Source organism: Halyomorpha halys, unplaced genomic scaffold, assembly GCF_000696795.3.
Source record: "Halyomorpha halys isolate HHAL.00 unplaced genomic scaffold, Hhal_1.1 Scaffold110.1, whole genome shotgun sequence".
NCBI lineage: Eukaryota > Metazoa > Arthropoda > Insecta > Hemiptera > Pentatomidae > Halyomorpha > Halyomorpha halys.
Window position 1 is genome coordinate 1,118,807 of NW_027112640.1, and position 26,364 is coordinate 1,145,170.

Consider the following 26,364-nt stretch of genomic DNA (forward strand, 5'->3'; position numbering starts at 1 on the left):
TTACATTTTCAATAAAAAATCGTCTTCTTTCAAAATCATTTTTTTTTATTTGTTTTTTTTTTTACAATTTTAAATTCCTCTTGCATTTCCTTGATTTTGACTATTACATATATCATTAATTACTAAGCCAAATTTTATATTCTTATTTTCTTGGATAACTTCAAAATTTTTACATTTATATTTTTATGATTATTGTTTTACAGTTTTGTTGAAAAATGAAGTTTATGTAGGAAATATATCATAGATATTTTGAATAAAGTACCTAATTATATTGAATTATCATATTTCTGTAGGAAAAAAATGAATTTTACCTCATATACCCTTGATTCATGGGGAGGACTGCTCAGTGCTACCAGTTCCAAGGACCCAGGTTAGAATCCGGATGTGACAAATAATTATTTATTCTACTAAAGTAGCGTTATCCCACAGGGATAAGGGTTCGGGAACCCTCTGGGATCCAACCTCTTAATCTGGAAAAATCTGGCGGTCTAGCATATTCCTGACCTAATCATCTCCTTGCACAACCGTTGGTTTAGTAACACTACTTCACTACAAAGTACTACACTCTTGACCTTTCATTGGTTGTAACTTTACAGATTTATTTTATTATATCCTTAATTCATATATTTTTTAATTTTAATATTTAATTGGGTTAATGAAATAAATGAAACAAACTTTATAAATTTCAGGATTATGTTAGTATTATCTTTTTTATTTTTATCATATTCGTCGAATACTAATTTATTTTTGAAAAAAATTAGAACACTCAGCTGACACTTCCAAGAGTATAATGAACTTCAATAATACTAGTACTAATTAATGGTGGTCGAATATAATATCAATTTCTCAAATGTCCAAGAACTAAAAGGTCGAAATCTTTACACTTAGTAAACTTATTTCTTTATGTGAAATTCCACTTGTGATAATTTTAGTTATCCCACCATTTTTAAGAATATCATTGGGCCTAAAAATTCTGCTACGGGTTGATATAATAGCTAATTAAATTTACTTTAAATCGTTCAATGATGAATATATTAAACAGTGTGGCACAAAATAGAAGACAATTACAACTTTTTACATTTCGGAGTAAACATGTTTGGAATGCTGTTCATTAAAAATTATGTCACATAGAGCTCATTTTGGTTTTAAATGTGTCAAATTTTATCGACTTTAAAAAAAAAAAAAATAAGTCATTGAGTCTAGTAATTTTGAAGTTTTTTTTATGAACAAATAAAAAAACCTGCGCTAATTAAAATATAGTTGCTACCAAAGCAAACTAATCTTGCAAAACCAGATTTTTCTTATATTTGTTATGTGGAAGAAATAAATATCTGACTTCTAGATCCCAGACATGTTATACATTTTTAATTTTTTTCCCCTTTTAATATGACAATATGGTTATATTATTTTATTTGCTATTATTATCGTACCTGTTTTTTTTTCTTGGCCAGATGAAGATCTACAATTTAAGGCGAAAACGTTGACATACATTGAATGATATGTATATTTCATTACTGTATAACATTTGTGACCACATCCCCAACCATCACTTCCTTAATTTAATTTGAGGTCTACTAAAATTTTTTTTCGAGATGAGTGCAAACTATTATACAACCGGCGAGCAGATGTAGCAGTACGCTTTCTCCGATCCTTACGGTAAAAGTGCGTAAGTGGAGACAAAAGGTAGTTATTTCACCCCAATTTTTTATTACCTTATTGTAAACTATGTAGAATTATTAGTCAAAATTGATGAGTCTGCCATTGTTGGGGAATAAAAAATGGCGGTTGTTTCAAAACGTTAAAAAAATTAATTTTCCATTCAGAGCTCTAAGTCTTTAAAATTACCAACAATGCTACAAAAACCTAAAAGAATTTGAAGTAGAGTAAATTTGCTAAAATGTAAGCCCTAATTGTTCTATTCATGTTCAATAGTTCTCGAGATATAGTTTTTGAAAAAGCAACATTTCATAAAAATGTTGTATAAAACGTACAGAAAGATCAGTAGTTAGTGAATTTATTTTTAAAAATCTATATCTCAAAAATCATTTGATGTATATTAGCACTCAAATTAAAGCTAGTTTAATGAGCTATAAAGTAGTTTAAGATATTTATTTTCGAAGTAGAAATAGTTTACATGAAATTTGCTCAAATAAATTGATTTATAGTTGTTTGTACTTATTTTCTTGTCCCATTTTTATACTCATATGCGAATATCATAAAAACAACTACCCGAACCAAAATACGTGTCCTAAACTACTTAATAGTAAGTTCCTTTATTTTGAGTACTGGCGGACATATGTACGTCTTTGGTTCTAGAGATATATTTTTTTCAAAAATCAAATATTTTATATGAACAACTAGAAATTAACATTTTTTTTTTTTGTCAAATATCATGAAAACTAGTTCTCCTTCAAAGATAAACGTTATAATCTATTTTATAGTAAATTTAATTTGAGTGCTGGCAGACATCGGTACGTCTTATGATTTCTAACAGTTTTTCATAAATCAAACTTATTGTCCGAACTACTATAAATCAATTTATTTTAGCAAATATCATAAAAACTATTATCCTTACGAAGACAAAGGTTATAAACTACTTTATAGTGCATTAAACAAGCTTTAATTTGAGTGCTAATAGAAATCTATACGTCACATAGTTCCTGAGACATAGATTTCTGAAAATAAATTTACCAACTATGGAACTGTCTGTACATTTTTATGGAATGTTGCTTTTTAAAAAGCTATGTTACGAGAACGTAAATAGCTCTGTTACGGCTAATATTTCCGCAAATTCACTCTGCTTTAAATAATATCTTTTTAGGCTTCCTTATGTTGTTGGTAATTTTAAAGATATAAAGCTCAGAATGAAAAATTAATTTTTTTTTAAGGTTTTGAAATAGCCGCCATTTTTCATTCCCATTAACTATAATTGGTAGACTCATCAATTTGGACCAGTTATTACATAGTTTTCATTAAACTAATACTAAATAATAGTACAATATGGGCAACTGCGCATGCGCCTGCCAGTTCGATTGCAGTATTGAATCGTGTTAAAACAAGCCTTATATTGTCATTATTATTATGAGTTGTATAAGCTATTTTACGAACGTTCATTAAACATAAAGCTCTTCTCCCTGTTCTCTTTGAGGGGATTATTTCTGATTTGACGATCCCCACTCAAGCCTAAGTAGTCAAACACCTCACTTAATAGCGATTGTGTCCGAGTCGAACTGACACAATATCAATACTCGGAATCGAATCCCATTCCTAACGACTCTCCATTTCCCCTCTCCTCAACCCTTCAGAAAGCGCCCCGTAAGGCCCACGCAGGTGTTAATGAAGCGATCTGCCAATCGGAGGAGCCCTAAAGGGTTATTCTCCCTTGTTAATGGCCGGAGAAGGGGGGACAAAGGGTTGGCTCTGGCGGGATATGGCCATAATTAGAAGAGGCTAACAGCCGGCAAAAAGTGTCCCTATCTTGGAAATGATGGCTCAGCTCCTCCGGCATGAATACCAACGATATAACTCGATTCTTTTTAATACGTACTCCCTTCCTCTCTGTTCGCGTCGATATCGAATTTCACCCTCCTCTTTTTTGTGGTATAATGGCGATCTTATAATGTATACTGATTGCTGGAGCAATATCATTTATTGCAGTTAATAAATGTTAAGGGTGTCATATAAACTGATGGTATAATTATGGTTTGTTTGTTTAGTGGCGCCAAACTTCATTGGTCATCAACGCCATTTATATTTTATTTAATTTTGCTAATATTCGTTAAATTTTATCTATTTTTTAATTTGATTATTTTATTTATTCATTTTTTTTATTATTATTTTTTTCCCCTTCCGATCAAGTTATATTTTTGTCAGTAAATTTTGTGATTTCGTAAACTGTAACACCAATTTTATTGCCTTATCATCGTCTCCAATGGTTTTTGAGATATCTTTGCTTAGTCCTAAACTATTGAGGTGTGGTGTGAAATATGGGCATCGTTGAAAAATATGGCTTATTGTTAGATTGTTATTGCAATACTGGCAGTTCGGAGGCGTTTCTTTTGAAATAAGATAGGAGTGGGTGAGCCTCGTGTGATCTACGAAAATAAGTCCTAATCATACTTTTACTGATTCGTTTGTTATCTGTCTGGAATTATTTATCCTTACTGCTTCTTCCAATACTTAATACTTAATACTTAGCTCATGTAGAAGCAAGGAAAATAACTCAATGCTTTGTTGTATTAAATCGAACCCTCTAATATGTTAAGATTGTAGAGTAAGTCTTCGGCTATACTTTGACCTTTGGATAATCTCTCTTAGATGTGTTACAAGAACACGTGTTTTTAGATTTCTGCTAAAATTTAGTATTATTTTCTCATGGCATTTTCATTGTAGGCAAGCACTAACCAAAGTCGCTATAAGCTATGCAAACCATTTCGTGCTGTAATTGCAAGTCCTGTGATTAAATTATCAAGAATAAATATTATTTCTGGGCGTTCGTGAATTCTTTTTGTGAGAAGTCGTTGACCGATTCAAATTTATCTTTGTTCTAGTTTATCAAACCATTTTATCCAGTAACTTATTTTATAAATTTATTATTCGCATTTAACGTGAAATGAAAAACATTTTGGTAGCTTTATAATTTTTTTATGTTTAAAACGAGTACTATTGTGTTATTTTCCTTTTAGTTCTCTCGTTGAGAAATTACATTCAGGATTTATTTTTTAAAAATGAATATTTGTTTTGCTAAAGCTGTTCTAGACTTTAATTCTTTAAAACTGTATTTTTTTGTTTATCTTATCTTACCTCACATTAATCTGAAGATATCGTTGGAAATGGTCAAGATATTATTTTTTTTTTTCACTTAAGTTATATTATCTTTGGGCGCTGTTTCTAACAGACAGGTATACAATTATTTATTCTTGGACCGATCTTTTCGCTCAGAAAATTACAGTACAAACTAGCTATTGTTATTTTAAATGTGTTCCAGAGCGGAGCATGTTATTTCGCAGTTTTCGCCTTATAATCTTGTGTTTTCTTTCTTTTTCAGGTAATTGGCAGCCTTCATGATGTTAGTGGAATTTTAGTGGGTGTATTATTTTTCTTGGATTGTCGAGTGTTTTTAAGTTTGAAACCTTAAGTTTGTTTATTATGGTTTGAAATTTAAATATTTTAATAAATAAAATTTCTCATTTTTATATTAGTCATTGTGAGAAACCAACAATTTGTCGTCTCGAGCGTTTTCCAAGCCCTAATTACTTGAAAAAATCTTTTTATCGTTGTATATCATTTTAAAAAAATTTTCTAATGAATTAGTTCCTCAAAAAAAAAAAAAAAAATAAATCAATAGTCAAATCATTATTCCTCGTCCGGGTCCAGATTTTCCTCTCCGACCTTTATCATCAGAATGTTATTTTCCGAAGGTGTGCCTCTTAATCAGAGATGGGCAAAAATTAACTATGGATAAAACCAAAGCTAAAATTGTCATGGATATGACTGTTATTCATGATTGAATCATCTATAAATTGATATCATATCCATAACAATTTTAGCTGTAGTTTCATCTACTGCTTATTTTCGCTCAACTCTGCTCTTGATTCGGTCTCGGAGATTTTCAAAATTTTAAGTAAATTTCTTCCAAAAATCAAAAGACATATGTATGTCTGCCTTGGTCTGTTGCTTGTGTCACCTAGTACACAATTGTTTTCCACTTTTGGTTTCCCACTGATATCAACTAATGATATAACGCCAGCATGGAATCAAATCATCACTAACATGAATGCATAATCATACACCACTGTTCCTTCTTCGCGAGTTACATGGTAAGTGTTATTTTTCTGTTGAATTGTTTCAATTTTTATACAATAGTTTGTAAATTGCTTTCAATAAAGTTAAGAGAAACTGGAAAATACTGATTTTGGAATTATTTCTTGTATGTGATAGATAGAGGATGTTAGTGGAAACATTAATAATTATTCTTATATAACTTTAATTTTAAACATCCCTTGCTAATTGGAGGATCCAAAGGGAAAGGGTCATTTGCTCCCAACTTAAGAAAAATAAAAATTTAATGTTTGAAATATTTTTTAATTGTTTTTATCCTAACAAACCTGTAGTATTCAGGTTAAAATACCACTGGACAGCCAGAAAATTTCTTCAATTTTCTTGCCAGTTTTTCCCTGAGATCCTCTACTGTGGCTAGGAAACCAAGTAAATTTTTAAACCGTGAATTAATTAGCGCAAGTTTTAACTTTAAAGTAAATTTCTTTATTTTATTAAAACCAATTTTAAACTTATAATTCAACAGTATGGACCTATCTGCCCTTCCTCTTAGTACGCCACTGATAAGATATTACGGATACAATATTTTTTTTTTTTAAACAACAGTTTCGTCATTTCCCTAATACTACGTCATTCTATTTTTTTTCTGACCTTTATTGAAAATATATAGATTACAATATACATGTATATATATATTACAATATACATGTATATATATATTACAATATACATGTATATATATATATATATAATGGTGTCCTTCCTTTGCCATATTGTATGTCATTCTATTTTAGACGTTTTCATATTTATTTTAAATATAAAATCCCTTACACAGGGAGGGACGCAGATATTCATTACTAACTGTTAGCATAATATACCCAAGTTTTTTCAGCCTGTTGGAGCATTTTTTATTTTTGGAATTTCAGATTTGAAATTGTTGCTTCGACCTTGTAAGGTCAGATATTGTTAGTGTATATCGTGGATGCTGGCTGATGATAAATGCCCTCTTAAGTGATACTGAGAGGGAAGTTTCTCTTATTAAGAGTGATGATGGCCTATCGATATCTAATTAAGATAGATCTATCGATTTTTACTTTCTTGGCAATGCTGTCCTCTTAGTGGTGGGCTTGTAATTGATGATTCAATGTTTCTTATTTATTTTTAATTTATTATTATGGGTTGCTAGTTCTTCTTCTTCAAATTATATTTTATTTTATTTAAAAATTAGTATATTATATTCTTTTAGCTTAAAGGTAGGTTTTGAAACATTCACGTAAACTGGTTGATTGATGTTAATTGTCAGCGTTTGTTGTAATGACATTTCTATTTACAGCAGGCCCCATAGTTCAAAAAAGAAAAAAGTTTATATGTATTATTTTTTATAATTATTAGGCTTTGTAAATAAAATGACAAAACTAAATTAGTGCTAGATAAGAATAATATAAAATATACAATGATAATAAAATAGTACAATTTAAAATATAACTTAACTAAAAATACAATATATGAACATTTCTTAATATAAAAATTAAAGACATAGAAAATAAATATAAACAAATATAATCTGTCTATAAATTACTGATAATAAACATATTTTGTAACAAAAAAAAATACAAAACAACTGAAAATATTTCCATAAATTAAAGGAATTATAAGTATTTTGAAAAATACTGATTTATTATTAAGGTAATGATTAATTACTGACGATTCAAAAAAAGGCAGAAATTCGAAATAAATACCGTTCTTTATTAGTTCAGAATTTATTGTAGGCATATTTGAATACTTTTGCTGTATTATAAGCATATTAGGAATTTTCATTGCATATTTTATTTATTTTTTTACTCCATATTTTACAATTTTTTATTGCATAACAATATGTGATTATATAGGCCAAAGTGGACCCCGTTGAGCCAATCCTTTGCGACTACCTCAAAATATTAAAAAAAAAGTTAAAGAAATTTAAAATCAAAATATAAAATATACAGTTCATTGCATCATTTACTTTGTTCTGTTATATCTTATTTTCTTATATACTCCATTACTTTTGAAACGATTGTTTTTTTTTCCTTTTCGTAGAGGATACCGCACTCCAGACCTATCGAGCCATACACAGCCATAAAGGAAAAGTAACGTCTGAATAATACTTTAGGAAACTAACAATATATATATTTCATTTACTTAGAATTTTAATCTTAAATATTTAAATATATATATACTAAATATATATATATATATATATTTAAATATTTAAGATTAAAACTCCTAAGTAAATGAATTTTCGATAGGTTTGCCTAAAGGGGAACTTGGCTAGGGAGCTGTAGGGACACATGTAGACTGTTAACTCCTCTGACGCTGGGAGCATTCATTATTCATTAGGTGTTTGTACAGCCTTCTGTCACAATTAGGATGGTTTGCCATTCCTCAGCAGCTTCTAGGGGCATTTTTTATTATTCAAAGATGCGTATTATTCATTGTTAATAAATAATTATTAATCACTGGGCTCTCTAGCACAATGAAATTTAAATTAAGAATATTATTTGGTGCAATGTACTTGTTCTTATGCGTGCCAGGGCTTATTGTGATTTTTATTTTAGTAAATTTATAATTTATTAGATAATAAAATCTGTCCGCAAGCTGATATAAAGAAACCTTATTGAATTAGATATATTTATAGCATGAGATATAACATTATACCACAACCACTGTTAAGGAAATCAGTTTTCTTATTTTTTAATATTCATTTATCTTAAATAGAGGTCCCGATTACCTTGGATATCATGGCCATGGATTCAGGTTAGGTCTGATTCTCTCTTGGGATGGTTAAAATTAAAAATATGCTTCCGCAATATAACTACTACAACATATGCTATAAATTCGAAACGATTTCACTAATTAACTATTTACTCAAATGGCGCAAGCCAAGTCTAGGCAAGCAAATTAGAACCGGATACATGAAATAAGAACTTTCTGCCATTTTTTAATTTGAAATTTCTTTTTCTCTCTTATTAAGGTATTAAATCTTAAAAGTATTAGATGGTAATCACTTTAAATTTGAACTAATTTAAAACAATCAATAATTTTTTTTTTACCCACAAAAATGTTTCTTTAACTATGAAGAAGAAGGTATGTGGTAACCTTTTAATTCATACCAAGCAAAGAAAGTAAATAATAATGTAAAAATTACTATGATAATGTATACATTTTGGCTCCTGTCTAATATATTTCGACATACTATCAATAAAAATTATTTTAACTGAAAAGGGTGATCCCGCGTCCCCCTCCTCCCATTGCCAGCTCCTTTAAAAGCTAGATGAGTAGCCTTAACTAAGTAGCTGACTTATGGGTTTGAAAGGACTTGGTAAGTCCCCGTCAGCTGTAGTATTCCCTCGGGAGCTGTCCAGAATACGGCGGGCCGGGACAGGACGTGCTGCTGCTATGGGACTTGGAACTGAGTTGTTGCCCTTTTCTTTATTTTCCTTCGCACTAGTGCTATTATTTAAAAGCCACATCTAATAAAGTATTTAAATAATTCATACATTTAATATTTTGCGAAATCCTTTATTTCCATTGCTTTAAATTTGATCTGTTTAATTTAATCGATGAAAAAAATACACATATTCAAACTATGTACATGAAAAATAAATAAATACAATAATCACCAGTCGCATGTACATTCTTATACACAATATGAGAGGTGAAGCAGAGCTCTTTGAGATCCCAGCGCATCCCTCTCACCGCGTCACTGGTAATGAGTCAGTGAAGGCTGAGCAAGTGCACTAACACTCAACTTGAGTGCAGAATTTGATCACTGCCAGAACTCCAATTGTCCATTTTTATTTTACAATAAGTTTCTTGGTCACTGCCGTTTCAACCTTTGAGGAACTGGATAAGGATTGAACCATAGGATTAAGATGATTAAAAATATAAATCGAATTTTGAGAACTTGGTTGGTATGAGGTCAAAGACAAAAGGGATATGAAGATCTTGGTGTAATGTACGGTTGGAAACGTAATAGGCTGCATTGACTATAGTTCTAAGGATTTCGGATTGAAAGGATTGGATACGTTTGATGTTAGATGGGTTAGCTGTTCTCCAAAGTTCAAGTCCGTTTGCCCAGATAGATCTGAGTATACACTTATAAATTAGAAGTTTGTTTTCTATTGAGAGATGTGAGGTCCTGCTGAGCAGTCGGTATAGTTGGGTGAATCGTCGTTGAGTTCTTGTCTTTTAAGTCTAGTATGTTGGTTCCAGGTGAGTCTTTTGTCTAAAATGAATCAAGATGTCACTGTTTGGGATCTGGGTAGAGGAATATCATTAAAAGTAACAGATGGAGAGTGAAATTAGTATAAAAAAAAGAAATTATTCCGTTACTATTATAAATTACTATGATTTACCTGTTGGTTTGTCAATGTTTTAAAATGATCAAAGCATAAGATATTTTGAGGATGGTCTATTGCGCACAAGAATTCAAATTATTTTTTACTCAAATGACAAAACCAGTTACTATACTTGATGGCTGGCTATGTAACCGAATTCGGTGGCTTGAAGAGAACATGTTTAACATGCATGAAATGACTTACATAACTTCATCCCGGGCAATTCCGGGCTTGTTTTCTCTCAAACTCATATTCAAGAGTTTGATAATTCGGTTTACTGTAGCCGTGTTTACTGTTTCATCGGGCTATATTTATCGTGGAAATAGATTTAAGGCAATTTCAAATTCACGCTCCTACTTAGCAGTGAAGTTTATATTTCCAATAGAAGGAGTTTCAAGTTTTAGTTATCTGCTTAAGAATATGTAGCTATTTGTAGTCTAATGCGTTTAAATAAGTTTCTTGATCGACAACCATGGAAGAATGTTAGTGGCAGTGTGTGTAATTACTTACATTCAACAAACGTTCTTTCTCCTCGAATTATGTAATGATAAAATTATTAGTTTAGAGAAAAATATTTCGTTGAAGTAAATAAATCTTTATTTATGGCTTTATTGAAAGTTGTTTTAATTAAATGCCTTTTCCAGTCATTTGTAGTTTCATAAAATGCTAAAATTTTCACATAAAAAAGAAATAAAAGTGAAACTTTACAAGCACACGTCATAGCGTAGTAATATAGAATTATTATTAGAATTAAGGAGATAATATAGTAAAAATATCAATTCCTATATTATGTTACAAAATTATATTAGTATAATTCAAATAAGACTATGAAAAAAATATATAAATAATAGTAAAATGGATTATTTTCAAAGTTGAAAATTTCGTGAAAACACTCTTTTTCTTTCGCTTGGTTATTAGTTTTCAATAATGGAACTTGACCAACAATAAACAAAATATAATCTCGCCTCAAAATTTAAGGTTGTACATTTAAAGATGTTTTAGAAGGTAATGGTCAGGGTTGGGGTCAAGGAAAATAAAAATAGTTTAGAAGTATTTTTTAAAGAATAACGTTTCTACACCCCCCCCCCACTACGGGTCATCAGGGCTGTTGGGGCGCTCGGTGGTGTACATTAATATACAAATAAATATTTTTTTGTTTAATAGTACAGATCTTTACAAATCAAACGCCAACCCTGACTAACGTGTTTTACTCACGAACTGACAATTATCTACATAATATATAAACCTAATTATGTTTTACGTTTTGGTTTTTTAGTTGTGGCTCTTAATTGAAAGGTAATTAGAGTCGCTATGAAAGGAAAAAAAATCATAGAAATGGGACCATGTTTTGAAAGCATAAAACGTTCTTTTAAAAATATTGTGGTTGTTTTCCTTAGAAATTCATTCGTTTTATATTAGCTTTTGGAATAAATCAGAAATTCTGGGTGCTCATCTTTCATATTTGATAGCTAGATTGGATCAATATTGGTGATGATATAGGAAGCAATTTTCGTATTGAAGTTCGCATTCAGACCAGTTAGGGAAGTTGTGTGAGGTGGCACATCGAATATTTTATTATTTGTTATTTAATAAAATAGTAAATAATCAATTAAAATTATAAACCATTGAGTCATTATTTCAGGGCGTTTTTGGAATTAAAATAATTTTTTTTATTTAAAAAAAAATTGATTCTAAACCTAATTTATGCTTTAAACTCTTTAGCATTGTTTGATTAGATGCAATCTATTGTTACATGAAAATGTTTATGTATATTAAAGAAGTTTCGTAATTTTTTTTTCTAAGAAAAACCTCCTAAACAATTAAGAAACTGCCCTGGATATCATTAATTACGACCCCCGAAGTACCAGGAATATTCTGTCATTATTGCCGATCGTCCTTAAAACGATCTATATATACACTTCTTGTAAACGTGAAATAGGAATTTATTATTTATCAATTATTTGCATTATTTGACAATCACTCGCTTTAACCATTGCTATATAAAAGGGGGGGGGTAGACTTTTCTGTTTATTAGATCTAGTTTTTATCTTTTAAGCGTGTCGCGATTGACTTATTGTCATAGGCGTAGTCTAAGGGGGAAGAAGAAGGGGTTTGAAATGCATTCTATGTTTATACACTGAGTTTCGGTATCGTTTGCATTCCAGCGAGGTAAGGGCAGATAAGTAATATATTTATGTTCAAAACTATTTTTATTCTTTAAATCACTTATTAGGTTTTCGAAATATAGACTCATGGAGAAAATAAATGTCCAGACCCTACTTTTGATTGCAGCATTCATATTAGTACAAGCGGTATCTAAAAATTTCGATTTTTCGACAATTTTTCAAGAGAGATTTTCACTTACTTAAAATTTTGATCTTGATTTCAATATTTCACTTTCATGTTTTTTTTGTCAGGAAAATATATCATGAGAGAATGACTTGGTTTTTGCTAATCCATCAATAGGTCACTGAGTACAAATCGTACTGAAATACAGATATACGGCTATCTACCGACCTAGAAAACAACAACAATAATTATTTAAAGAGCCAAAAAACTCACGTCCAGGGGAATTAACAGAATATGGATACTTATGATATTTTAAAACCAAAATACAATTTGAATTAAAATAATAATAAGTCTAACCTGAGTGTGTGTAGGTTATAAATAGTTTGTTTGGCTAATAGTGGATAGTGTAGTTTTAGTCTAAAATTAAAGTTTTAAAAAAACAGGTTTGGTAAGCTTATTAATAATTGATTTGATTTTCTATTAATTGACTTTTTCATAGGGTGAATTTGATTTTTAATTGATGACCTGGGTAAAATAGCCATTAAAAATTTTTTTTTTAATTTTGATATGAAGTTTGAATTTATATTTAAGGTATGGTATATTATTAATAATGATGTTATTTTTAAAATTGTTTCAAATGAATACATAATAAGCTGTTAAATGTTTAAATTGTCCTTGAGGATTGGCCGAATTGGCCGAAACGTTGGACTATTGATATAATAAAGAGACTTAACTTAAGTTAACTTAAGTTGAGACTTAACAAGGATACCATTTGATTTATTTAATAATTAATAACTTATGGTTAATATGAAATATGTCTGAAACTATTGCTAGAAATGTATGCCTTCTACATTCGCTTCGAAGTCCGTGGTGCATGGAATTCCACCACAGACATTGCGAGCGATCGACGATCAACCCAAATTGGCCTCACGATCGACTGATATATGAGTTAGTAAAATTAAATTGGTAAGGTTCTGTAAATCACGGATCCGGAAATATTCGTCACTATGACCGATACACCATTATTTCCGTGGTTGTTATAAGCGATATTCACCTTGTACTTAATGATATGTTAAATTTAAGTAACGATTTGTCTCATATTCGGTAACCTGATACTTTAGAATTGGTAAAAATAGCCGCTTATACCGCACAGTGATGATTTAATCATGTTTTAATATAATAAAATTTGTAAGAATTAGGGATAATACACAGCTCATCCCTTGCGGGATCGTTCCAGATTGAGAATAATAGCCGCTAATAAACTGGGCAACTAAATAGCCGTATTAAGCCCAAACATACGAGCCCAATTTTTTTTCTTTAGTATTTTAATTACCCAAAGAGCGGAGTAGATAAAAAAAAAAAAGAGGAAAGGGATAAATGATGTTTAAGAGAGATAAATCCTTTTGTGTCGGGAATAGGATTAAAGTACACGATCTGTTTAATAAGGGAAAACTAATTACTGGCCTTTAGTGTTACAGCCTTTACAGTTACTATTTATTAGGGGGATTTATTATGCAAACTTCTTTCCCTTTCAATAACACCTATGTTTTCAAATTTTGGATTTTTATTTAAAATTTTATATACGGGGTGTCCTTTAAATCTTTAGTTATGTTTATGGAGATTAAAATATGCCTTAAAAGCTAATAAAAATAAATATTAGACAAGGGCTTGATTCTCACAAAAACAGAAAGTAGATATTTTATTATTATTATTTTTTTTCGAATTGCGTTTTTGTTGAATAGGAAGTAATAACTAACTGATAACTGAATAGCGATTATTTAAGTTAGGTAATTCTAAATTGCAGCTTAGTACACTAGGCAAAATTATCTTTAAAAAAATAAATAGTGGTTAAACCATTTGATTTGATGGACGCTTTTTAGTGGTTACATAACTCAGTGGTTTGTTTATTGTAAAATTCTTGTCAAGTTCTGTTTCAGTATAAGCAAGGATCTGCTTCCAGATTCACTTTATTTACACATTATATTACATTTCACTCGAATGTTGTTTTTAACTTTACTTTCCTCTCTTATCAAGAATTATTATTTGTATCTAGGGTTAACTCAGTGGTTAAGACACAGCCTTACCAATTTGATGTCTGTTTGCGATGCCGGTTCGAATCCGGCCTGAGCGTTGAATTTTATCATTTAGTGGCGGTCCTACAAAATGAAAAACTTTGACCCCCAACCATGGTTAGGCAATATAGGATTCCAATGGGAGTCTTGGCCGAAAATAAACCTTGAATACCTGTAGGGTGGGAAATCAATTTGTGTATCTATTTATTGTATCATAATTTTTTTTTTAATTTATAACGTTTTATCTAGTTAGGGATGTCTTTTGTGCGAAACTATATTCTCCCCCCCCCTATAATTAACTGTAAAAAAAACAAACTATTATATCAACCATGTAAGCCCCACCAGGTCGAACTGGTATTAAATAAAAAAAAAACTCACTCACTCCTATAAACTTTTCCATCTTTCTTGGATCTGATCGTAGAACACAAAGACTTACTCCTGGATCCTGATTCACTTGTACTGAAAAATATAATTGAAAATTTCTATATCAGATTTTAGTACGAAATAAAAAAAAAAAACTTTTTAAACCATTGTAACTGAGGCGTTCAAGCGCTTAAATGAAATGAAGTTTTGTGTATTGTAAAATTCTTGTGAAGATCTGTTTCTGAATGAGCTAATATCCACCTAGAGGTTTTGTAAGTTAACGTGTTGTAAAAAAAAGATATGATGTTAAAATCATTCTCCTCAGTATTAGCCAAAATAGTTACAAGTTACATAAATGCCCTTCTGATTTATACAAAATAAAATATTTAATGTTGGCATAACTAATGAAATTTTTCTTTAAAAAATATAACAAGTTTTTATAAAAAACAAGTTTGCTATTACGAAAGTCGTGCACTCAACTGTATTTAAAAATTTAAACACTTAAGAAATTTTGAAAATTTAAAGTAATTTTCCTCATTATTAGCTTTATAAGGATAATGTATTCTTTCAGGTTAATTCCTAAGTTTCATTATTTATTTAAGGATTCAACAGATTCTAGATTTTGAGTCGGACATCAAAACCTAATTACGATCCTTTCGAACATAAATTGGGTCCTATTTTTTAAAAGTCCTAGTTCTGATAATATTCATCTATGTTTTAATTTTTAGCCTATTTATTTGTGTGTTGTAATTTATTTATTAAATTTTTGATGTAATATAAATAATAGTTTTACTTTTTTATGTGAAAATGAATGAAATAGATTGTTATCATATTAATCAATTCTTTGGAGTTCAACATTTTAGGCTCGAAAAACTAAATAACTGGAAACTAGAATATTTTTACTTCTTTTGTTTCGCTTCTAAGCCAATATTTTGGCGTAAAACGTTTTAGTATTTATCAAACTTTATCCTTATTTAATAAAATCATATTTGTTTTATAATATCTATATCAGAAAAAAAAAAATCGCACCAACCTTCAATCATACCGAAATTCATAATTGTAGCCTTTTTTGTATATTTGCCTTATATAAATATTTCTATTACTAATAAGTAGACTGTTAGCAATTATTTATTCTATTTAGGTAACATAATTTTAGTAATAAAACATTTTTCTCCTCCCTTTATTATTATTATTTCTTTTTTATTTTTTTTATTTTGACTATTTATATTTTTATTGTCTATTTTTTTATTTATTTGTTTATAGCATTTTACTTATTCGACTTAAGAAACGTTTAAACGACTAAAAAAAAGTTATTGATTAATAACAATTGTCACAATTTATTTTAAAATTAACACTTTTTAACATTGTCGCTGGATGGCAGAATACTTCAACAAAATTTTCTTTTGTGATATATTTTCCTTGAAGATTTTTATAAAGGATGACATTATTATCTGCTAAGACCCTGTCGGGGCAAACCCAAGGGAGGTCACTTTGCTGCCTAACAAGCTGCTATTTTTACCAGAAGTATATATACTGCCTGTTTTGGGGCGGTATGACAGGTGAGTTATAATTTACTGGAGGTGACAGTCGTCGACGGGAGGATCCCATTTTTTACCTGCTAATTAAAATTAAGAGATAGGAGAACTGCTAATGAGAGATACCCTCTTCCCTTGTTAACATCCCTCAGTGCTCACTGCTTCATCATTCTTTTTTTTTTTTTACCATCCACTTTTTCTTCTTATATCCCTATTCCGCTAGGGGACTCTGTCCTTCAATTATATATTTCTGTCAGTTTTGTCACTTCGTGGCCATTGATAATGAGACCAAAAAAAATTTTTTATAGCATAAGAAAAAAGTTTTAGAAAATTTTTAATTGGACGCCATTTTGTAGAAAGGATCCAAGTCACATAGTACTACACTGAGAAATGTAGATTCTATGTTAAATGCCAACAAAAAATTACTAAATAAAACTACATATGTAATTATCAGTACAATTACTGAAAACCTTCAACTATCAGCATATAAAGGGTATCATATTTCACGCAAAAATGGACCCTCAAACATGTTATACTACCAATATATTACAAATTTTTGTGGGTTCAGTGTTCTCTTAGTGAACTCACAAATGTTACGGACTCTTATGTATGGAACATGATAATATACCATTAACTCATAATTTTACTAATCTTTGCGTTGGTTCTTTTCCATAAAATATCGTCCTTTTTACAATAGGTATTTTTATTAATTAATAAAATAAAACAAAAATTTCTCATTGTTTTTAAAATATCTGAAATAAATACCTGAAGAAAAATAATGAACGGGGTTCTTCTGGGATTATAAGAACAATTCCACTTCGATTTGTACGTGGCTGCAACTTCTTGGTAACTGTGAGAAGTTTGAAAAAAGGAATATTTGGTCCGCTTACCGTACTTTTACCGACCACCAATATATTTTTTTTTTACCACTGTATAAAAATATATACAACAAGTAAATTTTCTTTAGGTGACATAGTGACATGATACAAACATGTGGAGAATCTACCCATTGATAGAACGCCAATAACATTTCTAGAGGAGAAGATCTCGAGGCAATCTTCTTTTCAGACACCTAGATATTGAATTATTAGGTAACGAAGGAGAAACCCGGTTAGAAACAAGTAGTGGATTTGGGTGTTAGGGAAGTTTATCATGGAAGGATTGGTGTCTGGTTCTGGCCAAATTAGCAACATATGAGACATTGAGGTCCTGATGGATGACTTGATTTGTGACAAAGTAAGGAGCATTAAGGATTTTGGACTGCTAAGGAATTTGTTGGTTTAGTGGAGGCCCAAAACTCAACTCCGTATGTTCAGATAGGCCTTATAATAGTTATCTAGATCAGTCTTTTCTAATGGGTTGGCAATTTAGACCGTTTGTCTAGTAAATGTTGTAATAGTCAGAATCGACGAGCAGTCTCCTGTCTTTTCGGTCTTGTATGAGGATTCCATGTCAATCGTTTGTCCAAGTGCGGTCCTAAGTTTGACAGCAATAAGTGGTGTATTATTAAAGGATACTGGCCCACCAATATATTATGTATATAAAGTTAAAATTTGATAGCATGTAATTTTCTTATTTTTGGATATGAGTAAAAGGGGAATATCCACTGCTTAATGGTAAAGCTCTACGAATATTAATTCGATTTGCTAGATCCTATTTGTGCGAAGCTGGGTTTTCGGCGGTCACGGTAATAAAAAGTAAATGTCGCTCGAAAATTAACATTAAACAAGAAATAAGGGTCGCCATATCTAATTTTATTCTGAGATTTGAGAATTTGTGTTGTGAACATCAATCCCATCCATCCCATTAATAATGGTAATCATCAATCGACGTTCAATAAATAGTTTGTGAATTTAAAATTCGTGTTTAATTTATTTTTAAAACTATCCAAACCACATGGTGGTCTCAATACGATATTACCGAAACAGTTTAAATTAGATCTTTTATATCATCCGAAGAAAAATAGTAAGTATCTGTTTTTAATTTTTCGCTATTAAATGGGTTATCGCTTTTAAAAAAATAATGTTTTCCAATTTTTCAAGAAAGTCAAAAATTTAGAAAAAAAAATCTTATGTTTTAAGGGCCCCACGGGGTTAAAAATAAGATTATTTAGGGAGCCGCAAACCGAAAAGGATTGGGAACCTCTAATTTAGGCTATAAAAATAAGGTATGATTAGGTCTTTAACGTATTTGGGACAGCAATGGGATAGCATTTAGCGTTGTCATGTTTTTGGTTAATTCAGGCCAATTCTATAATTATTAGTGTGATCCTGTTAGGCATAAGTGTTATAAATCTTTGTACGACCAAAGAATCCTTATTAAAAATTAAATTTGGAGTGAGCTTATTGAACTGTATACATAGTTATGAGGCCAGGATAGTCGTGTGGGCTATGACACTTGCTGTAGATAGATATGTTAAGGAATGTCGAACGTGGTATACCTACAGCATGTACCACGTTGTGATCCCAGAACAATAATATAATATGGTATGTTTGTTATTATATATTATTGTGTAATCAACCCTTAATGGCCCATTAATATAAAGTCCTGTTTATGACTGAATCAATAACCTATTTTTAGGATATATATTTCAGATAAAATTAGATATTTTTACTTTAAATATTTCATTCTGACGAAATACTCTGTAATATTTTTGATTTCTCGTCTCTAGAAAATGATTATAAAGCTGGTGGAATATTTTGTGAATAAAATCGTAAAAGCAATGTTAGGCTGAGCCAATTAGGGGATTCCAGCCAGTCCCTTGACAGTTGAGGCTTTATCTTTGGATAATTAAGTTGAGCGTCAGTCGGAGCATTTTCCCCCGGGAAAACCCCTCCTCCCCAATCCCCTTCTCCCCCTCCCCTATCCCCTTTCCCTCCCTCATCCCCCTCTTCGCCTGCTAGGAATGGTTTTTGTCAAAACTGTCTCTCTCCGTGTAGTTCTTTTTGGTCGGTTATGTCACTCCGTAGAGGCTGTGAAAAGTATTACTTTTGTAGAGAAATCATAATTTAATTAGTTTCCTTAACATTTTATCCTATGAAAATATTATTGCTATTGCCTTAATTTATGTTTTGAAAAGATGTACCAATAGTCAGTTATAAAATACACATATGTACAGAAAATATCGGTTTAGTTTTGTTTAAAAAAAAACTGGTGAGAGTTTCGCTAGATTTGATACTTATTAGTACAAGTATTTTATACTTGTACTAATGCCTTAAAAAATCACTTTACCACCTTTCTCTTTTATCACCCAACTTTAAACCTTTCTCTACCATTTGCGAAGACAAAAAAATAGCCTACAAATATAGGCTCTCATATAGAGGTTTTAAGGATGGAAAATACTATTTTTTGGATTATGTTTTTTTTATTGATTACAGTCTTTTGTAATGGATTGGAAGTTTGGACCGTTTGTCGACGAGCAGTTTCCTGTCTTTTCAGTCTTGTATGAGGATTCCATGTAAGTCGTTTGTCCAGATTTAGTCCTAAGTAACGGATCTGTTCAACAGGAATAAGTGGGGTATTATTAAAAGATACTGTAAGGCAAGACGAAGGGTAAATGTGATTTGGTGGGATTTATTGGAATTTATTTTAATCCTCCAGTTTTGGCACCATTCTTCAAGAGTGGGATTGGATGGATTGGGATACAGTGGAAGGATCATTATTCAATGACAATAATTTTGTATTTTAAAACTCAAACAAAATATTTGTCACTTTTTCCATATCTATTTTACGGTAACATTAGAAAAAAATGCTTGCTAGAAAATTTATATTTAAGTAGAAATGGAAAAAGTGACAGGTTTTTTGCTTCATTTTAAAATACTAGACAAAAGCCCCGAAAAAATTACCTTAAAAATGGTGGGAGTGGGGAAAAAGTGGAAATCCCCGTAAGAAACTTATTTAACAAGTACACAGAGATTTCCCGCCTAAATGATAATTTTCCACCCTTATTAAAAAGCGAAAACTACCCGTCTATCAACAGAATAGAAGACCTCCAAACTTCGATGATTGATATTTGAGCAGTGTTACTAGATTTTTTGTCAGTTTTTTTAAAATGTATTTCTATTTTATTTTTTTGGATCTATCACGAAACTCAAACGATAAGTGAAAACATGTGAAAAACTATTTGAAGTGAAATTTCAAAATTTTAGGAAACCAACGTATAGGAATTGATCAATCAAGTAAATGATTTTTTATTTTAAATGAGTCATTAAAGTAGTAACCTATTTTTCAGTTTTACTCCTGAATTTCTGAATTCGCTTACCTTCTTTATTTTTAATGGTATGTTGTTGCATTAAATACCCTAACTTTCATCTTAAATCAAGGTGACTCGGGAGAGACGAAAACAATTAATCCCCAGTAATTTGGAGCGGGTGTCCCATTTGGGATGGTCCCATTAAGGATGACATCAGTTGTCGTGAGCTTAATCTCGGATCTGCCTTGTAGCCGTGGGTCCATGGACTCGATCCCCTCACAGCTAACACTGCATCAGCTTTAATTCCAGGCATCCTAATTTTCTGGCCAAGGCCTCGCTGGTATTGTTCGGGGCCCAAGGGAACTCTATTAAAGATAGAGCTGCCATTTAATTTTATCCTCAACTGGCGGTCTCGGCTTTAATTGTGAGTCTGTTTCATCAGTCGTGGCATTGCGAAATAATTCCTTTATAGTTTACTAGCTTTATGCTTACCCGGCAATGCGTCACTCTTGCTAGATTTCTCTCTCTCTCTCTCTCTCTCTATATATATATATATATATATATATATATATATGAAAGGAGAATATGAGAAGAATACGAGTTTTGAAGACGATTCGAATTTTGAATGAAATGACCCTTTGGTTTTTTGTTATATATTTATTGAATTAGTTTCTGTAATACCATAATTTCAACATATGTTACATATGATATTAAGGAAGGAATATTAACTATATAAAACATTAAATCAGAATTGTATAATTTTTTTAAACTGGTCCACTGAAATATTTCATCATATGGCTTGCCTCATTCATATTTTATTTAAAAACTGTCCAAATAGTTTTAATGAAATTATTAAAAGTTAAAGAGGGCGATTTATTGCTAATAATTGTCTGATTATTATGATTGCCCTTTTGTTTGTTAAGAACTTTTCATACCCTTAAAAAAACTATGATTTACTATGTTATGTATGCGCGAATAGTCTTCATAACTTCTACTGGTGTCAGATAAAGGACTTTAATGCTTCAAAAGTGCCCGTTTTGTGAAAAATTATTTTATATTCAGTATTCCAGTTTTTGGTTATTCATATGAATGTATTAAAATGCTTTTTTTTCTTAGATAAATAAATATTTTTTATTTTGGACTTCCAATGTAAGCTTTGTTTTTAACAGGCGTTTAACAGCCTGGTGTACGGATCCGCACCAGTGGGACTCATTTCCGTGAGATTTGAAATATTATTTAACTAGGCAATTATAATTTGTTTAATAATAGATCGTAAGTGGAGAAAGGATGATGAAAAGCAGATAAGTGTCTATTCTAATTTTAAAAATAAGGCGATGGCCACGAGACCAGCTAATGTAAAATGTCATTAGAGTGCTAATAATGGGTAGTTGCTCTAAACGCCTGTAACACTCCATTTTAACTAAGACCATATTTACTGAATGTATTATGTAATATACAGTTGTAAATTTCAATTAAGTTAAAAAAAATAATTAAAAAAATAAGACAAGATAAATAGATAATAATAATAATTAAATGCTGATTATTAAGTTAGTCTTATGGATGAATTTAATGACTCTTTCAATTAAGGATTTGTCGTTTCTCAAAGCCATTGGAACATTGGTTGGTATCCCTAATTGGTTATTAGTTAATTTGTGGTGATTACATTCTTAAAAAATGTGTTTGACGGTGAGATTACCATGACATTACGAACATTTTGGAGGCACTTCTCCTGTTTTGAGGTGGATATGTGTCATTAGGGTAATGTAATGTAAGCTTTATATCCATCCACGGATTAATGGAATTCATGTATTCGAAGTGTATACTTTGCCTAATTAAAATATCTAAAACTAAAATTCCATATAATAAACATTCTTCTTTTATCTTATTGAACGCTGTCATACTGGATACAGTTCTATCGTAACTTATCCATAATCTTTACACCTTCTTAACCCTAGCAGCACCAAGGTAGTATTCATTACGGCCTACTCCAAGGGGGGGGGGCTCGCCGAGCCCTACACTTCCCAAGACGACCTCCACAAGCCCTCACTTGATTTTAACCCTTATATCATTAATTTTCCTTTTATGGTAAACTTACTCTTTTGAAATATAATAATTTCTTCTTACTTCTGTAAATAAGATGGTAGAATAAGGATTATTTAAAAAAAAAAATAAGGACCTAAGATTTCTATATGCTTTATTATGAAAATGTTTTAATTTGGAATTAAAAAAAGAATAAGAATACATGATACAACAAAAACCTAGGGTCGCTGAAACTTTAATTATTTTCAATTTCATGAATATTTTAAAACAAAAAATAATTCTATTGTCTGAACTTAGGTATAAGAATAAAATGTTTATGTTTACAAATGCTCATCACTAGATTCAGCAGGTTCACATGTGTCAACTCTTTTCAAAACAACTAAAAAACCAAAGAAACATATCAGTCCGAAAATATTTTTAAGTAAAAAAAACTGAGGAAATCAGACCAGTATGGGCGAGCTGGTGCACTTCCGTGAGCAGCCAATCAGAAGCCAGCATTTTGATGAACCTCAGGTGCCTTCCCTGCACCAAGGGGGGAGGCTCCACCCGCCCTCATCTCATTTTTCTAACACAAATAATTTTTCGTACTCTTCCTCCTTATCAAATATTTTTCAAATCAATTCCAACATGTTGGTAGATAAATTTTAGGTAAATAGATTTTTTTCCTTGTCTGTAAAATTTTTTTGAGAGCAGTATTAAAAAAAATCGGAAGTGAGGGCTCGGCGAGCCCCCCCTTGGTGCTGCTAGGGTTAAGACTGGTTAATATTGTTTAAATAAATAAATTTTATCCTATTTTAGTCTGAAAACATTTTTTATTCCTCTATAAGTCCGACGTTTCGGCCAATTCGGCCATCCTCAAGGACAATCTTAATACAATTTAAGAACCACATCAATTAAAAAACAACTTTATGTGGGCTGTTCTGATCTGGTCATTTATATCAGTCCACAAATTACCATAATTAGTCAATTCTTCAAATTATATTAAAAATTAAAACTTTTTATCTCAGTCAACCCTCTTTGTTAAAATTTATGAAATAAATATTGTATATTTAAGGCAGGTCAGGTATATTTCTGGGGTGTAACAGATACTTTCTCGAAAAAATCTATTGCTTGGAGGTGGCACTTTATAGAATCGGTATTTCACATTTTTTTTTAGTATACTCGAAAAGGCACTAATGATTTTGATTGCCAATGGATAATTTAATGTTTTTATAATATTAGCTAGGTCTTCTTAAAATAGTCTCAGTGGGTTTAAATGACGAATTTTAAAAATGTGCACGTCTAAAGTACCTCAAATAATTTGTTTATTTGAAAAAAAAATAAACAATTCTCATCTTTAGCAATAAGAAAAAATCGGTAAATAAAACATTCAATTCGAACAGGAAAAAACGAGTTCTCTTTCTCTTTATCTTTCCCGATAGCGTCAACTTTAGCACGAGCCTAGAAATCTTAAAAAAAACTAGGAGGCCTGTATAGGGTGAAGAGTTAAAGTTATGTGGTGCGCGCACCGCACCATTATTTTTATTGTGAACCATTATTTAAGGCAGTGGTAATAGAAAGAAGTGAACCCATATACAACATATTTACTGAGTTATGATAACAATATAATAAATAGAAGAAAAAAAGAACTTCTAGAAGTAATATCTTAAATACTAATATTTATTAAAGTTTCTACTTAACTTTTCCTCACCAACTACATTGGCTTTAAGAGAGTGTAGCAGAGAAGATTCCCTCCTTGCGAGTGCGATCTAATTTATCGACCCTGTAAAGAAGGGATTGTGTTCTCCCCCTTAGGACACAGGGAGCCCTCATCCTCACAGCTATGTAATTACGTATCCTTCTAATTGCCCCGGCCCTCAGAGCTCTGTCTGCCGGAGCTCTTGGAAGCTGGAACGTCAGGATCACCAAAAGATTTTAGCTGGATTTATTTCAAAGCAGCTACACCCTTTATCTCTTCTTCTTAGGTTAACAATTCCATGTGGTATGGTGGATTTCGGCTTATTCCTCCCTTTAGACTTTATTCAATACATATTTTTCCTTAAGAAAGCATTTATTTGTTGTATCCAGAAAAAAAAAATGTATTCGTTTCTTAATTAAACAATATTGTTTTATGATAAATGCTTTCTTAACTGCCTGTGAAATAAATAGACTATTTTACTTTATTTTCTTAAGGTTTAATTAGAAAAATTCATCAGAAAAACAAACTCATAGCTACTCTTATAATTACCACATGCTCTTCGCGACTATGTCTTATCACCTTTCACAAACTCATAATTAAGGTCCGAATCAATAATTAATCATTATCAAAATAATTTTTTTATCTTTAGAAAAGAATATAATGCTATTTTTAAGATTAAAGATTTAGTTTATTTGAAAAAATAAATATTTTTTCCTTATTTAGTCGTAATGTAATGTTTTTTTTTTATTTGATGTGTAGTCGATATCGAAACGTTTAAATATCAAACTTGTTGAATCAATTTCTCTTTTTTAAACTTTACTTTTTGAAATTTTACTAAAATTAGCATACACTATGATAATCAGACCAATTTGGACGTATGGAATTGAGCTCTGGGGCTCTACCAAACCATCAAATTCATCCCGTATCCAATCCTTACAATCAAAAATCCTTGATGCTCCTTGTTACGTTACAAATAAACTCATCCACAAAGACCTTAACATCCCATCCGTTGTAGATTTGGCCCAAAACAGATATGCGTCTTTTCATTCCAAACTCCTTACCCATCCTAACACATCAATTGTTAATCTCTCATCCTTAACGATCCCTGATAATCCTCCGAGGCATCTGAAAAGAAGATGGCCACGGGACCTTCTAATTTAAATTAATGCATGAAGTACCCCGAATGGGTGGTACCTTTCCAAGATTTTCAAGTATAAATGAAACATACAACATATTTACTTATTGTATTTATTATGTGTATAGTTGTAAATCACATTAAATAAATTAATTTTATGGAATTTTTTGTCGTTTAGAAAGTTCAAAGACCGATTGAAAATTCAGATTTATGTTTCCAAAATTTTGATGAAACTTATGTTTTCCCTTCTATGAATCAATTCAAATAACTCAATTCGGTCTCAAAATATACTTTGTAATTATTCAAAATATACGGTATTTTTTCCCTTCTTTATAAGGTATAATATTTTTCATCAGATGCGTATTTACCAGATAACACTGAAGAGGATACTTCAGATATTGCAAGAAGTCAATACACACCCAGAACTAATCGTCAACATTTAGTGGACGTGGTTCTCAATTGCATTATATTCTGCTGAAAATCTTCAATCGATTTAAATTTCAATTAATTCTTTTAAAGATGAAAACGTGGTAAACAATAAAAAAGTGACCATGCCTATGTGAGAAATAAATTTTAAAAAAAATTAGTTTAAAAAATTTGCTAGGCCATACTTGACTCACCCACGGTCATCTCATGAAAAAAGAAAATGCACCGATGTGTCGCAACTGCGGAAACGATCTCACCGTTAGGCATATTCTCACTTAATGCATTGCTCACGAACCACACCGATTCTATTCAGATTTACAGGAGATGATGAGAGAAGATCCCACAACAATAACAAAATTTTTCACTTTTTAAAAATCATTAATATCTATGATCACATATACACTTTATTTTTTCGTAACCTCCTTTATTACTAAATTCATACAGTATTTACATACATAATGGAAATTATAAATATATTAT

At 30.8% G+C, this 26,364-nt stretch overlaps 1 long non-coding RNA gene across 1 annotated transcript in view; it reads left to right on the forward strand.

The window, feature by feature from the left end:
- The first annotated feature begins 5,054 nt into the window (after positions 1-5,054).
- LOC136796521 (uncharacterized) overlaps positions 5,055-26,364 on the forward strand; it is a 216,001-nt gene continuing 194,691 nt past the window's right edge. Inside the window, exon 1 of the long non-coding RNA XR_010844240.1 lies at positions 5,055-5,819. This is a non-coding gene — a long non-coding RNA (uncharacterized lncRNA). The remainder of the gene's footprint in view (positions 5,820-26,364) is intronic.